Source organism: Entelurus aequoreus, linkage group LG04 (assembly GCF_033978785.1).
Source record: "Entelurus aequoreus isolate RoL-2023_Sb linkage group LG04, RoL_Eaeq_v1.1, whole genome shotgun sequence".
NCBI classification, from domain to species: Eukaryota; Metazoa; Chordata; class Actinopteri; order Syngnathiformes; family Syngnathidae; genus Entelurus; species Entelurus aequoreus.
In genome coordinates this window covers 62,318,667-62,335,439 of record NC_084734.1, presented here as the reverse complement: position 1 = coordinate 62,335,439, position 16,773 = coordinate 62,318,667, and positions in this window count along the sequence as shown.

The window sequence follows — 16,773 nt, the reverse complement described above, 5'->3', positions numbered from 1 at the left end:
CCGGAGCTGGAGGCCACGCCCCGTCCAGCTCCATGCGGACCTGAGTGAGGACAGCCTGTTTTCACGTCAGCTTTTCCACGATATAAACAGCGTGCCTGCCCAATCACGTTATAACATCTACGGCTTATAGAGAGTTCACAACTGTGCACACAACAAGGAGACGAAGCAGAAGAACGAGGAAGATACAGCCATGGCGACGCAGACGACGAGTAAGAGGAAGAAATACGCTTGTAAGTTCCAAAACGAATGGAAACAAGAATTTCAGTTTATCCAGGACAGTTCGAAGGGCAAGGGGTATGTTGCCTGTAAATTTTGTAGAACAGACTTCTCCATTGAACACGGTGGCCGAACGGATATACTCAGTCATGAACGGTCAGCGAAGCACAAAGCGGCGGCAACGCAGCACCGGTCCCAGCCCACTATTATGGGCCACCTCGCTAAATGGAGACCCGATGTTGTAACATATGCCGAGACAAAAATGGCTGTGCTGATAGCTGGAAGCAACATCCCGTTCTCATTTGCGGATGTCTACAACAAATCCGTGAAGGATATGTTCCCGGATTCAGATATCGCTTGCCGGTATGCGAATGGCAGAACAAAGGCTACTCAAATAGTGAAAGGTAAGTGATGTTGTTGTTTTTTAGTAAGTAAGCAGCAAGCACAGTACAGTTAGTAGAACGACTGTGTTTTCGTTACTGTGTATTTAGTATGTATGTAATATATAAGGCTGTGCTTCTGGCAGCAAAGCATTGCACTTTCAAGTACAACAATGAGTAGATGAGTGTTATGTGTGTGTACGTGTAAATAAATGAACACTGAAATTCAAGTATTTCTTTTATTTATATATATATATATATATATATATATATATATATATATATATATATATATATATATATATATATATATATATATATATATATATATATATATATATATATATATATATATATATATATATATATATAATACAATAAATATATATATATATATATAGCTAGAATTCAATGAAAGTCAAGTATTTTTTATATATATATATGAAATACTTGACTTGGTGAATTCTAGCTGTAAATATACTCCTCCCCTCTTAATCCCCTCTTTCGACTAGGTGGTTTGGTTCGTAAATACAAGATTTGTTTGAGGATAGTTAATAGGGCACGGTGGAAGAATACATAGTAATGCGTAGCTACACTGAGAAAGGACCACATCATCTTTATTCATTTTTTTAAACATTTTTCCTTTCATTAAGTCTCCCAAGCACAAAGTAGATTCTTATGAGTATAATCATGATGTACAAAATTATGGCATAATTACAATATCATTCAATGATTTAAGAAAAATATTAAGTAAAAAATATCGATGTCAGTGTGATATGGGTAATAAAGGCCCTGTATATATTCGATATCAGATCTATTGTATAGTTGAGCCTGGAAAACTGACACTCATTGGTGTTATAGCGTCAGGCCAGGATGTCAGCTGATGACAGCTGCTATCAATGCAATGATTGGTGGAGAACAAGTCCGACCTGTCTCAGTAGTCATCCCTACTGTGGCTAACACCAGAACTCATGCACCTGCAGTGTTTGTGTGATTTCAATGCACATGACAAAGAACAAAACAAGCTCTTCTCAGCTGATCAGAACACGTTTCGGGCTATAGTTTAGGAACGTATTGTTTCAGTCCAGATCAATAGCGTATATTACTAAGTAACATGATTAACAATGACAATGTATACATAGGATCTACTTTGTCAATGCAAGCCTCAAATAGAAATACTGGGATGGATGTCGTAAAATCTAAACCACAGTATATATATATTGTAGACTTTTGCGATGACGATACATATCAGAATATATTATTTGGTATATAAATGATAATAGAACAATTTCAAAACGAATTACAAAGGCTTCTAATTTGGCTGCTGATGTATGCAGTAACATATTGTGTCATTTCCAGTTGTATTATTTTCTCAAAATTGTTATTAATCTTCTTGTTAATTCATTGTTAATATCTGTTTACTCTCTGTTGCAACATGGTTCTTTCTATCTGTTAAAATGTATCACGCACTTATTCTTCTATTGTTTGGATATTTTACATTACTACAAATGTTGATTCAATACCAAGGAGTAACACAGGCAGTATTGGCCATATCAATGCTGATACTGATACTTCAAATTTTACAAGCTCTTTAAATGATAACATTTTTTATTATAATTGTAATCAGACAAAAATACAGGATGGTGGTGTAACAATATTAGATAAATATTTCAATAGTTTCTTACTACTGGCTCCGATTTAAATCTTTATTCCCTGTGTCCAGGGACTACCGTAGTTTTCGGACTATAAGTCGCAGTTTTTTTCATAGTTTGGCCAGGGGTGCGACTTATACTCAGGAGCGACTTATGTGTGAAATTATTAACACGTTACCTTAAAATATCAAATAATATTATTTAGCTCATTCACGTAAGAGACTAGACGTATAAGATTTCATCGGATTTAGCGATTAGGGGTGACAGATTGTTTGGTAAACGTATAGCATGTTCTATATGTTATAGTTATTTGAATGACTCTTACCATAATATTCAACGTTCTCAGTTGGTTATTTATGCGTCATATAACATACACTTATTCAGCCTGTTGTTCACTATCCTTTCAAATGTCTATTATTGGTGTTGTGTTTTATCAAATCAATTTCCCTCAAAAATGCGACTTATACTCCAGTGCAACTTATATATGTCTTTTTCCTTCTTTATTATGCATTTTCGGCCGGTGCGACTTATACTCCGGAGCGACTTATAGTCCGAAAAATACGGTAATTTCCTGAGTTTGTAAACAATGACAAAATGACAAAAAATATTGATCTAACCGCTGCACAGTACTATTGATCATATAATGATGTCATACATCGTATCAATCCGACGACCTTTGTTTACATTCAAGAGCTCTAGCTTGTGGTTAGGGGTCAGTTTATACCCGTATGATGTGTAGTGTAGCATGTTTAGCTATTCCTCATCCTCCAGGCATGAAACGTGTAAAAAACATAGTTTGTTTGGAGTCGAGGATTGCTGAATTATACATGGCTTTGCACTGTGGAGGGACGTTAGCCGTTAGCTCGCTAGCAGGGACCATACCATTGAAGATGTGTTTGTTCGCCTGTTGCTGTCAAATTTGCAGGACATAGCTAGAATGTCATCAACATGCATTATCACAATATAAAAATAGTATTAAAAGTACTATCTTTGGCCAAATTTATATAATTTATATCTCATATTGTCTACATTGCGCAACCCTACTTTCAGCCCCACTTTTGGACCCCGACTTAAACAAGTTGAAAAACTTATTCGGGTGTTACCATTTAGTGGTCAATTGTACGGAATATGCACTGTACTGTGCAATCTACTAATAAAAGTTTCAATCAATCAATCAATCAATCAATCAATCAATCAATCAATCAATCAATCAATCAATCAAGTCATGCTAAATCAAAATTACAGCAAGTAGTCAAATAAATATGATGGGAAAATTATGATAGAAAATACTTGGAAATAGACAGTGGGAAAAATCAGATGCAGGCACCAACCAGAACTGTTGATATATATATATATATATATATATATATATATATATATATATATATATATATATATATATATATATATATATATATATATATATATATATATATAAGTCTACACCAGACCTGGGCAAATTAAGGCCCGGGGTCCACATGCGGCCCGTTGAGCTTTTCAATCTGGCCCGCCGGACATTCCCAAATAATTTTTTTAGATCTTTAAGATGGAAACTGTAGCTGCCATTATGATGTTTAGTCATGTTTTCAAATGACCGTAAGTCTTCAACTAAACAAAGTATTTCGATGGTTGGAATCTGCGCTTATGGTTGATTTACCAGTTACTATGGTCATGTAATTAGTTACTATGGTCATCTAATTAGTTACTATGGTAATCTACGTCACAACTGCTCAGATGAGGCACCAAGCAGTGTGGGCGGGAAGCGTTTCCACAGACGCGGAAGGAGATTTTCACAACAAAGTTCTGAAGCTTAGTGATATATAGAATAGAATAGACAGTACTTTATTGATCCCTGGGGGAAATTCAGCAAATATCAGATACATCAGATTGTAGGTGGTTTTATTTTGTTCATATTTCACTGTTTTGTTGTGACGTTCATATTTTGTCAATATTCAGTGTTTTATCGTTAATAGAAAAATGTAAAATTCCATTACGTTTTTTAAGGCGGTCTTTCATAACGTTTTTAGCATTCAATCAAGACATTATTGTGAGGTTTTGTATTAGTGTTCCTAAAAATAGATATACCGGCCCCAGACACATTTTTTTCTCTAAATGTGGCCCCCGAGTCAAAATAATTGCCCAGGCCTGGTCTACACTCTAGTATTCCTGTTAGAACAATACACAAGTCTCCAGCTAGATGGCAGCAGTGATTAGATTATTTAAAAGGCCTGTCGTCATACAGTATATAAAGAATGTAACTCACTCACACAGTGTGTTGTATAGATAAATACAGTTCTCAATAGTAATTATATTTATCGAGGGTCGCAGTAATTTACGGCCCATAGGGAAGTCATGATGGAAAATAATGGAGAAGCACTGCACCAATGTACTGCGATTAGTTCTGTGTTCTGTATTGCTGCTCTCCTGTGATAATTATGTCAATTTATTTTTATATTGCATCTTTTTGGACTCTGGAACAAATCAATCAATCACTCAATCAATCAAAGTATACTTATATACTTATCCAAGTGGATAAAGTTAATAATGAGTCCAGTTCATAGTGAGGCCAGCAGTGGATTCTCTTGTACAGAGACAAGTCAGCAGCGCAGAGATGTCACCAACAGATGCATAGAGCCGTGGTTCATCCCGGGTCCCAACTGGGAACAGCTAGCTCATCCTCCGTGGAAGCTGATCTGTGGCCACCTAATAACCTCTCCATGCAGGAGAGGCTGGCAGAGCAGAAAAGAGAGACGGCACATCAACTGGTCTAAAAAGGGGCCTATCTGAAGGCTACGGTGTATATATGAGTTTTAAGATGGTACTTAAATGCTTCTACTGAGGTAGCATCTCTAACTTTAGTAGTAGTAACTTTAGGGCATTCCAGAGTACTGGAGCCCGTACAGAAAACGCTCTATAGCCCACAGACTTCTTTTTGGGTATGGAATCACTAATAAGCCGGAGTTCATTGAATGCAGATTTCTGTCCGGGACATATGGTACAATACAATCAGCAAGATAAGATGGACCTAGACTGTTTAGTATTTTATACATAAGTAGTAAAACCTTAAAGTCACATCTTAAGTGCACAGGAAGCCAGTGCAGGTGAGCCAGTATAGGCGTAATATGATCAAACTTTCTTGTCCTTGTCAAAAGTCTCACCGCCGCATTTTGTACCAACTGCAATCTTTTAATGCTAGACATAGAGACTCGAAAATAATACGTTACAGTAATCGAGACGGCACGTAACGAGCGCATGAATAATGATCTCAGCGCCGGTGGTGGACAAAATGGGACACATTTTTGCAATATTACGGAGATGAAAGAAGGCTGTTTTAGTAAAATTCTTAATGTGTGACTCGAAAGAGGGAGTTCGGTCGAAGATAATACAGAGATTCTTTACCGAGTCGCTATGTAAAATTGTTTTGTTGTCAAATGTTAAGGTGGTATTATTAAAGAATTGCAAAGATGCAAAAAGTGTCTGCACATCCATTGTTTAATTTCATTTAGACAGGCTTCCAGATGACAGCTTGACAGCTTTAGGGGCATGTAAAGTTGGGTGTCATCAGCATAACAGCGAAAACTGAAGCCGTATTTGCATATGATGTCACCTAGCGGCAGCATATTGATGCTAAAGAGTGCAGGGCCAAGAACCAAACCCTGTGTAACGCCGCACGTTACCTTGATATAATCCGAGGTCACGTTGTTGACATCAAGTAGCAGCAACATGGATGACGCATCAGCATCCATAGTTAAAAATAGATCATTAGTCATCCTTGCGAGGGCTGTCTCAGTAGAGGGTTTTGCCCTGAAACCAGACTGAAAGGGTTCACAGAGATTGTTAAATGCTAAGTGTTCGTTTAGCTGCTGTGCAACCATGTTTTTTCGAGGATTTTCGAGATAAAGGGAAGGTGGGACACCGGCCGTTAGTTTACAATGAGGTCAGAACCGAGGTTAGGTCTTTTGAGCAGAGGGTGAATAACCGCTGTTTTGAATGCTAGGGGAAGAGTACCAGAGGAAAGTGATACGTTCATAATATTTATCACTGATGGTCCTAATGTCACAAACAGAAGTTTCCCAGGAAGTGGGTCAAGTAAACATGTTGTTTGTTTTGTCCATTTACGAGTCGCAGGAGTTCCTTTAATGTTATTTCTTCAAAAAGAGAGAGATTATTTTGAAGGTCAATATCCGTCGTACATACATTCGTATCTGTGTTAATACAACCCATTTGGAGCTGGGACACGTTGTTTTTAATCTCCTTTCTAATGAATTCAATTTTCTTTGTAAAGAATTTCATAAAGTCATCAGCTGAGTGGGTGGAGCAACTGAGAGGAGTTCCTTGCAGGGTTAGCGACGCTACTGTATTAAACAAATATTTAGGATCGTTTTTATTGAGGCAGGTGAGATTTGAGTAGTAATTAGTTTTAGCTGTGGTAAGAGCGTATTTATAAGTTATTAAACTATCACTCCATGCTTGGTGGAAAACCTCAATTTTAGTTGCATGCCATTTGCTTTTTACATGATAGTTTAAGAGCTCTGCTTTCTTCTGTGAACCAGGGGTACGCCTTTTAGGGGTCTTTTTTTTGGCTTTATTGGTGCTATACTATCAATGGCGTTGCACAGGGCATCGTTAAAGTTGTTAGTGAGGTTATCGATAGAGCCTACATAATTTGGGAATGGTGCCAATACCGAGGGCAATAGGCCTCATAGTTGTGACAGCATTAATGTAGCAACTGCTAAAGCATCGATTATTAGTAGTTTGTTGACAATGAGTCAGAACTTTGAATTTTATTAGGTAGTGATCGGACATTACTTTACTGTACGGGAGTCCTATAACTTTGGAGGAGTTATAGTATAGTTAGGAGGAGATACCTCGTTAAGTGGAAAAAAATCATTTGGTTTTAGCTAAGTCTCACCGAGACCAATGAAGTTAATATTGTTGTCTCAAATGACCTCATTATCTAATAACGTTTTGGGAGACAAAGATCTAATGTTTAAAAAGCCAATAGGCATAGGCATTTTTGTTAACGGTATCCGTAGTACTGATATTAACAACGTTACGCCTATTTCGCGTGGGGCGCCTTAAATAATTTCGATCACATCTAGAAATTGATATGGTGGGGATTTTGAGATTATTTGCTTGCTGCTGCAATATATTTAACCCTTCATAATTTGCCACCTCAGTAGAATGCATGTCTACATCTGGCACAATCACTTCAGAAAAAACATTATGTAAGTCTTGTATTATTCTACGAGAAATGGTATGTGTGCAGGAATTTTCCTGCCTGCTGCTGGTTAGTTCTAGCTTAACTGAGTCCTCTCCCGGGCTAACAGGCACTCTAGTTGCCTGTGTCCGAGCTTGCTGAAGTGTAGTTAGTTAGTTAATGTATACAAAGATTGGTTCCACAAATGGATTTATCTTATTAAACACACACGAGCGTTTAACTAATCTTTGTTGAGCAAAACACACATTTTTAAGGAACTGATGACATACAGTATGATGTGATTCTTGTAAGGCTTCATCCTACCAGCTCCACTTTTAAGATATCTAAGAACTGTTTTACTTTGTGGAAAACTAATATTATATGTTTACTGTGAATCAGTTAACCTTAGCAATATTTTCATCACCAATGTTCTCTTTTTCAGCTGATAAAAGATTGTGCCAGGTTACACACTGACTCTGTCATGCTAGGCTGCATTTATTGCCCGGTTTGATATGGCCTACTGAAACCCACTACTACCGACCACGCAGTCTGATAGTTTATACATCAATGATGAAATCTTAACATTGCAACACAAGCCAATACGGCCGGGTTAGATTAGTAAAGTGCAATTTTAAATTCCCGCAAAATATTCTGCTGAAAACGTCTCGGTATGATGACGTTTGCGCGTGACGTCACGGATTGTGCGGACATATTGGGACACCATTGTGGCCAGCTATTAAGTCGTCTGTTTTCATCGCAAAATTCCACAGTATTCTGGACATCTGTGTTGGTGAATCTTTTGCAATTTGTTTAATGAACAATGAAGACAGCAAAGAAGAAAGCTGTAGGTGGGATCTGTGTTTTAGCGGCTGGCTACAGCAACACAACCAGGAGGACTTTGAGTTGGATAGCAGACGCGCTACCGTGAGTACGCAGCTTTGGCTTCCAAACATTTGATCGCTTGTCCGTACGTGTGTGCCGCTATGTGCATGTCACGTTTGTAACTTTGGGGAAATATATGTGCTGTATGAACTTTACGGAGGTGAACAGTACGTTGGGCTGTGGGATTGAGTGTGTTGTGCGGGTGTTTAATTTGTATTGGTGGGTTATATGGACGGGAGGGGGGAGGTGTTTGTTATGCGGATTAATTTGTGGCATATTAAATATAAGCCTGGTTGTGTTGTGGCTAATAGAGTATATATATGTCTTGTGTTTATTTACTGTTTTAGTCATTCCCAGCTGAATATCAGGTCCCACCCGCCTCTCACAGCATCTTCCCTATCTGAATTGCTTCCACTGCCCTCTAATCCTTCACTCTCACTTTCCTCATCCACGAATCTTTCATCCTCGCTCAAATTAATGGGGTAATCGTCGCTTTTTCTGTCCGAATCGCTCTCGCTGCTGGTGGCCATGATTGTAAACAATGTGCAGATGTGAGGAGCTCCACAACCTGTGACGTCACGCTACTTCCGGTACAGGCAAGGCTTTTTTATCAGCGACCAAAAGTTGCGAACTTTATCGTCGATGTTCTCTACTAAATCCTTTCAGCAAAAATATGGCAATATCGCGAAATGATCAAGTATGACACATAGAATGGACCTGCTATCCCCATTTAAATAAGAACATTTCATTTTAGTAGGCCTTTAAAGTGGTATGCTATAAAACCTTTGCTGCGTATGTGACAATTGTGTTACAAAGTGTCTAATTATATAATGGAGTGACAACTGTATCTTTGAGTTGTAATTCCAAGTACAAATGAAAATGTGTGTGTTATGAAAGCTGCCTCTGTCCGGTGCAAGTGAACTGTGACCTATTAAGAGTCTTGTGCGTACACACGAGCATCACTGGGATACAACAACGCTCCTTTGTGGGAAGTTTAATCTTTTAAAGCCTTTGAGCAAGCAGTTTAGCCATGTAATGTAATGCTGTATCAAATCTGGGCCTCAAGAAGATTGACTGACTTGAGATAGGTCTGATGCAACCTCCCAGGGCAGTTGCAGCCTGGTAAACAGGTGTGGTGTCAGGTGCCTTGTCAGATGACTTGTTCTTTTTGTTTTGATTTATGTCGTCATAAATTTGTTGTTTTGCTATTTGGCTTGTCTCCATCATCCTCCCTACAGCTGCGGGTTGTTTCCTGTTTGTGCTCATAACTGTTATGGACTGGCAACAAACCCTCTTTATTTGCCTCGTTACAAGGACGTTTTTGTTTGATGTGATACATTATTACATTTACAGTCTGAGAGGTTGTTCTTAAGGTGCTGATGTAGGTTGTGCGTCCAAAAGGAGCAAGAAACCAACAAGATTGAATACAACCTTTGGTCTACTGTGGAACAATGTCACAGTCTATTAACAGGATGGACAGATAATGTTCTGTTCTCTCGGGAGGAAGTGAGAGGACAATCGAGGTGAATTGTACGCACACGAACCGACCTGTTCAGTGTTTTTCCACGACGACTTATTATGCAATGCAGTTTGTTTACAACACATAAATTCATCTTCATTACGCTTCATTGAAATTAGTCTGTTGTTGAGTGTTTCCGTTGGTTGGTGTCGGCAACTATAGTTCACTTGTTATAGTTTTATGATATACTATGTGGGCTGACTTTTGTGGAGCCAAAGTGACTTCTATTCCTGTGCAGTGAATGTGTGTGTGTCCATATGTGCCATTAGTCTAGAATTTACCCTCAATCTTGCCCAAAGTCAGCTGGCATAGACCTGCAAAACATGCTGATGTCTCGCATGATGGATGTTGAAACTCTGTGTTTTTGTAGGACTTCAAAGACATATTTCGAATCAGAATCGAATCCAGTGTCTCCCATAGGGCTGCAACTAACGATTATTCTGATAGTCGATTAGTCAACGATTATCTTAACGATAAGTCCATTAGTCAGATAATAAAGCGTGTACATATTTAATGGCTCTAATTTTTCCATCGACTTCTAAATGCAGCTTACGTTATTTTACGCATGTGCTTACTAACAACAAAGATGACTAATTAATTCATAAATATTTATTTTTACAGTAACTGTGCGGCTCAAAGAGCTGTTGCAAAAGATAAAATGACTATTGAAATGTTGTCCATTTAAGCAGCAATGAAAACAAACAACAAAACAGAATCTAACTTCCTCAAAAAGAAAAAAAGCATTTTGTGATGATGTTTGAAAATCTGCACACTGGTATATTGACTATTGATTAACTCTTGGCAGTTTTAGCACTTTAATAGACTCAATGTGTAGAATTGTATCTTTGATTAATTTTTAAAATGTTGGCTATTAATAGATTGTATATTTAATCTTATGATACCTCCACATTGTTGCATGTCTGTCTGTCTCTCTCTCTCTCTCTCTCTCTCTGTGTGTGTCACGTTTGTTATTGTGCCCTTTTTTACGGCATTGCAAACTGACGCTCCTTTGGCTAAAATGATAGTTAAAGTTATTTTTCACACAACTTTGTCTCACACTTGTTAGCTAGCTAGCAAGGCAGAAGATAGCACTCCTAACAAAGCCGGGACCGCGTCCTCCCTCCAGATGGCTGACATCATGCCTCCACTTTAAATGCTCGCTCAGCACAGATGTGGGGCCATAAAAACAATGTCTTAACCTTCTCTATTTATTAATACAATGCAATATTTAGCCTGCTAAACATTTTGTAATTGACGACTGTCAATCAGAAAGGGTTATGCAATAATATACACTTTATTTCTATCTGGCAGAAAACATTTATTTAGGTAGGAATATTACAAAACATATTTGACAAGGCATGATCGTAATGTAAGAAATGTTTTCATTTTGCTTTGGTAGTTAGACCAGATGTAGCGCTGTTATTGTGAAGCAGGAAGTGTGTGATTGGTATCAGAAGAGGTGTCTTGACAAGTTTTGATGAATGTCGCTGATTAAAAAGTGACTACATTTCCTCTTTTCTGTCTCTTTTTTCTGCTGAGCTTTTATTCCATCTTACCTAAGCAGTTAGTATAACAATCTACATTTTATGTTATCAATGTGAATGCACCCAACTCAAATTTAAAAATGTGTAAAAAAAATGTGCGGCAATAAAGAACTTTGTCGGGACTCAGGGCGGACCACTCCTCTGTGCATTGGTTGATGACTTCTCTGCGCTACTGACTTGTCTCCACTCAAGATGATCTCCTGCTGGCCCCACTATGGACTGGACTCTCACATTATTAACTAGATCCACTCCACGTACATTGCACCGGTCGCCTGGGAGGGGGTGAGTCCCCACATCTGCAGTCCCCTCCAAGGTTTCTCATTGTAGTTTTTTCTTGCCCTGATGTGGATTCTGAGCCGAGGATGTCGTTGTGGCTTGTGCAGCCCTTTGAGACACTCGTGATTTAGGGCTATATAAATAAAGTTTGATTAATTGATTGACATCCATAGTCTGAATACTTGTCTAATATAACATCTAAGTCGCTAAGTCAGGGGTGTCCAAACTTTTTCCACTGAGGGCCACACACGGAAAAATTTAAGCATGCGGGGGCCATTTTGATATTTTTCATTTTCAAACCTTAACAAAATATATGGATTTTTTTTTTTTTTAACTTTTAGGGCTCCCGGGGACCATAAAGGGTCTCAGTCATTAAAATGTTAAAAATAAGTCAAATTATTATTATTTGTTTTTTATTTAACGCTGACAGTAAATCTCTATATCAACTTCAGGTTGATATAAAGTTAAAAAAAAAAGGTTTTATGCCTTTTCTGTCAAAGACAACTTGGTTTTTTATAGTAAAACTGAAATAGGCAGTATTTAGTATTAGAGCCTTAAAAGATCAATAATGCAGGACACCATTGATTTTAATTATTTAATATTTTTGAGTAATCACAGTGAAAAGTTAAATAAAATCCTACTAAATATATTTGGGATCCAAAAGGTCCCCCACTCATAAAGTGATACATTTTTATTCGTTTTTTTTAAAACTTTTAACACTTAAATCAACTTCAGATATATCTGTCGATTTTACGTTTGAACTATTATTTTGTTTGTTTTATGCTCTTTTTTCAAATAAAACTTTGATGTTTTTATATGGCAACCACACATTATATGCAATATTTTTTCAACATAAAACATTTTAAAGTGATATTTTTTAAGTAATAATTCATTATAACATAGATTTGTAGTCTTTTTTTTTTTTTTAGCAATGGCAAAAAAAAAGAAGAATAAACAAATACAAAAGAAAAAAAACAGCCTGCATAGCAGCTTTGTGTCAACATTGCAACGTTTTCTTGTTAGATTTCACCTCATTCCACTTTTTTTTTAAATGTTTTTTTAAATTTTTGCAATATTATCAATTTTGCAATTTTTGCAGAATGTGTGGCGGGCCGGTAAACAATTAGCTGCGGGCCGCAAATGGCCCCCGGGCCGCACTTTGGACACCCCTGCGCTAAGTTGTCAACACAAATCCCCTTTGCAATGTCTTCTTATTTTCTGGCAGACTATATCAGCAAATAACAGGTAGCACAAGGAGGCGGTGGTCCAAGTTTCATGGCGCACAGCCACAAATAGACAAATGTATGGGAAAGAGTCCATCTCCAACTCCAAATCGCTTAGTCCTAAATTAGGACGTAATCAACCTGTTCATGTAAAATATAATAAATCATAGTGAATGAATCAGACATTCACATGTAACAATACCCTCACTCAAAATTACATACATTTTTGTATGTACAGTCAGAATAGCACTCTCAACTTCGGAATTGTTACGGTTCAGGGTTATATGTAAAAGAATACAATTATTCAATTGGAATCATATAACACTTTTAAAAGCATTCTTCTTTACAATCCTATATCCTTGTATACTAAATGTTGTTTGCTGGTTGATGACGGTTTTACTTTGCTTTACAAAACAGTCTCTTCTTAGATGAATTATCAGAATTACCAGTAGGTGGTACTATTACTGTATGAACAGTAGATGCAGCTTATCAACACACCACTGCACAATGTAGTGGAATTGAATACAGTTGATACTGCTATGTTTAAAGGCCTACTGAAATGAATTTTTTTAATTTAAACGGGGATAGCAGATCTATTCTATGTGTCATACTTGATCATTTCGCGATATTGCCATATTTTTGCTGAAAGGATTTAGTATAGAACAACGACGATAAAGATTGCAACTTTTGGTATCTGATAAAAAGAAGGCTTGCACCTACCGGAAGTAGCGTGACGTAGTCAGTTGAACATATATGCAAAGTTCCCTATTGTTTACAATGATGGCCGCATGAAGTGAGAGAGATTCGGACCGAGAAAGCGACAATTTCCCCATTAATTTGAGCGAGGATGAAAGATTTGTGGATGAGTAAAGTGCAAGTGAAGGACTAGTGGGGAGTTGAAGCTATTCAGATAGGGAAGATGCTGTGAGAGCCGGGGGTGACCTGATATTCAGCTGGGAATGACTACAACAGTAAATAAACACAAGACATATATATACTCTATTAGCCACAACACAACCAGGCTTATATTTAATATGCCACAAATTAATCCTGCATAAAAACACCTGCGTGTTTGTTATGCTAGCTCCTAGCTCCTCTGCTAGCTTGTAGCTCCATAGAACACGCCAATACAAGTCAAACACATGATCAACACACACAATCACTCAGCCGAAAAGACCGTTCACCTAACCCAAGGTTCATAAAGCTTATATATTTTTAAAAAGTTACGTACATACGCAAAAAAAAAGCCAAAGCTGCATACTCACAGTAGCACGTCTGCGTCTTTGTCATCCAAATCAAAGTAATCCTGGTAAGAGTCTGTGTTGTCCCAGTTCTCTACAGGCGTCTGTGTATCCAAGTCAAAAGTCCTCCTGGTTAGAGTCTCTGTTATCCGAGTTCTTCCATCTTGACTGCATCTTTCGGGAATGTAAACAAAGAAGCGCCGGCTGTGTACTGTTGTGGCTGACTATGTTCGAAAAATACGTCCATTTCGCACCGACAACTTTCTTCTTTGCTTGCTCAGCTTCCTTCTTCATAATGCAATGAACATGATTGAAACAGATTCACGAACACAGATGTCCAGAATACTGTGGAATTATGAAATGAAAACAGAGCTTTTTCGTATTGGCTTCAATGTGGAAGGCATACCCGTGTTCGCCGGGCCACGTCACGCGCATACGTCATCCTCAGAAGCGTTTCGAACCGGAAGTTTAGCGGCAAATTTAAAATGTCACTTTATAAGTTAACCCGGCCGTATTGGCATGTGTTATAATGTTAAGATTTCATCATTGATATATAAACTATCAGACTGCGTGGTCGGTAGTAGTGGGTTTCAGTAGGCCTTTAAAATGGCAGGTCTTTATTTAACAATATGCTTATCATTGCTGTTTGCAACTGCATCATAACATAGCTGTCTTTGGTATTTCCGTTACATTAGAGGATGCATTCTAGAAATAGTATTACAGAGGAGATTTTTTACACAGTTATAAACCATAACCCTAAAAGACTGAGGCAGAATTTACATACAGGACAGATTCGATTGTTCTAAAGTGGCAGCACAAGTCACAGAACACAAGCCAAGTTCCCACAACCAAGTGAGGAGGAGGACGAGGCCAGGCTGTGGGCCACATTCATCTTCCTCCCCCAGATGTCTGATGTAGCCACCTCTGACGGACCCTGCACACCCACCACACAAGCAGCCGGGCAGAATGTCACAACACATCACCTCTGCTCAGGAGCAACCCAACACCCTTTGGAAGGTGTCAGCCAAAGGAAAAGGGCATCCCTGTGACCAAACTGCCCTTTCCTAAGTAGGAGGACTATTCCTAGAGCAAAAACAAGGAGCAGAGACAGCTGCACATTTGAATCTCTTAACACTATGTGGAGACTTGACAAGTAGATAGCGAGCGCCTTGAAGAAGATTTGTTTTATGTTTTTAAACCTGAGAGGACACGTAGGTACTGTAAATGACACACGTTATTCTACAATACTGTTCTACACAAAGAGATAACTCCCACATGGAAATGGGTATTTATGGAAGTAGATCTAACAGAAACAGCTTGCCCAGCGCAGCTCATGTTGACAAACGTCTAGCTGAATGTTGTCAGTGAAGCTCAATATGAGGACAACGTCTGTTGTACAAACACCAGTCTCATGTCAGCGTTAAACCTTAATTGATTTGCTTTTATTTGTTCTTTCCTCCCAAAGACTCACATGAGCGACGCTTCTGGGTCAGTGCCAGGCAGCGAAACAGGAGGTTCTGTTGACTTCATAAGAACGTGATAGACGCTGATGGATGTTTTACTGAGACTGGATAGCTAAAATTGTTTCCCTAAAGTCATTTTATCACCTGAGAAATATTTCCAAAGTGAGAAATTTTCTGTCAAAATTGGATCTTGAAATGATCATTCACACGTACATTTCGTCTTGTATTGACTCTTTTCACTCTTTTCAACAAGTCAACGCTAAAGAGACTTCAGACGGTACAAAATGCAGCTGCCAGACTTTTGACCGGTGCACCCAGAACAGCCTATATTACCCACAGTTTATCCAGTCTTCATTGGCTTCCAGTCAAATTCCGCATAGAGTTTAAGATTTTAGTCATGACTTTCCGTGCTTTTCATGGTGGGTACCCTTAGTACATCACTGATTTGTTATGCCCCCACACTTCAGGGCGCAGCCTCCGGTCTTCAGGCCATGGCCTCCTAAAGATCTCATTTTAAAACCTGTGAAGACCTGGCATTCCAGGCTATAGCTCCCAGACTCTGGAACAATTTGCATCAGTCCCTCCATGAGCTTAACTGTGTTGACACTTTTAAGAAACATTTGAAAACTTCTCTTATTAGTAAAGTTTTTAGTTAATGTACCTTTTAACTATAATTTTTAATCCACTTGTTATCCTTTTTATGATGTTGCCCCTGTTGTTTTGATTGAATTGTTGTTTTAATTCACCTATGTTTTGTACAGCGTTTTGCGATTTTATTTATGAAAAGCGCTTTATAAGTAAAATTTACACACTTACCTACTTACTGTTCGTCATTAAACACCTGAATGACTCAGAGCTCTACAGTATCAATTCGAGATCAATGCTTTTTATGACCTCAACACTATCCGTTACCAAACATGCATGTGGAAACATTTTCCTTTGGGTCTGTTTCTTTGCTAAGGCTACACTGCATCGAGGGGCCGATGAACGGGCCTATGTACAGTGTAAAATCTTGGGTAAGAACCTTCTTGACTTATCCAGAACACAGAAGATGGGTCTTCCAGCATCACATTGTCTAAAACATATATGGCCAAGGCAACAAAGCAGTGGCTCGAACTTGGCAACTTCGAGTTGCCAAGTGACAGCCAAGAAACCTTCTGCTGAGAGATGTGGACCA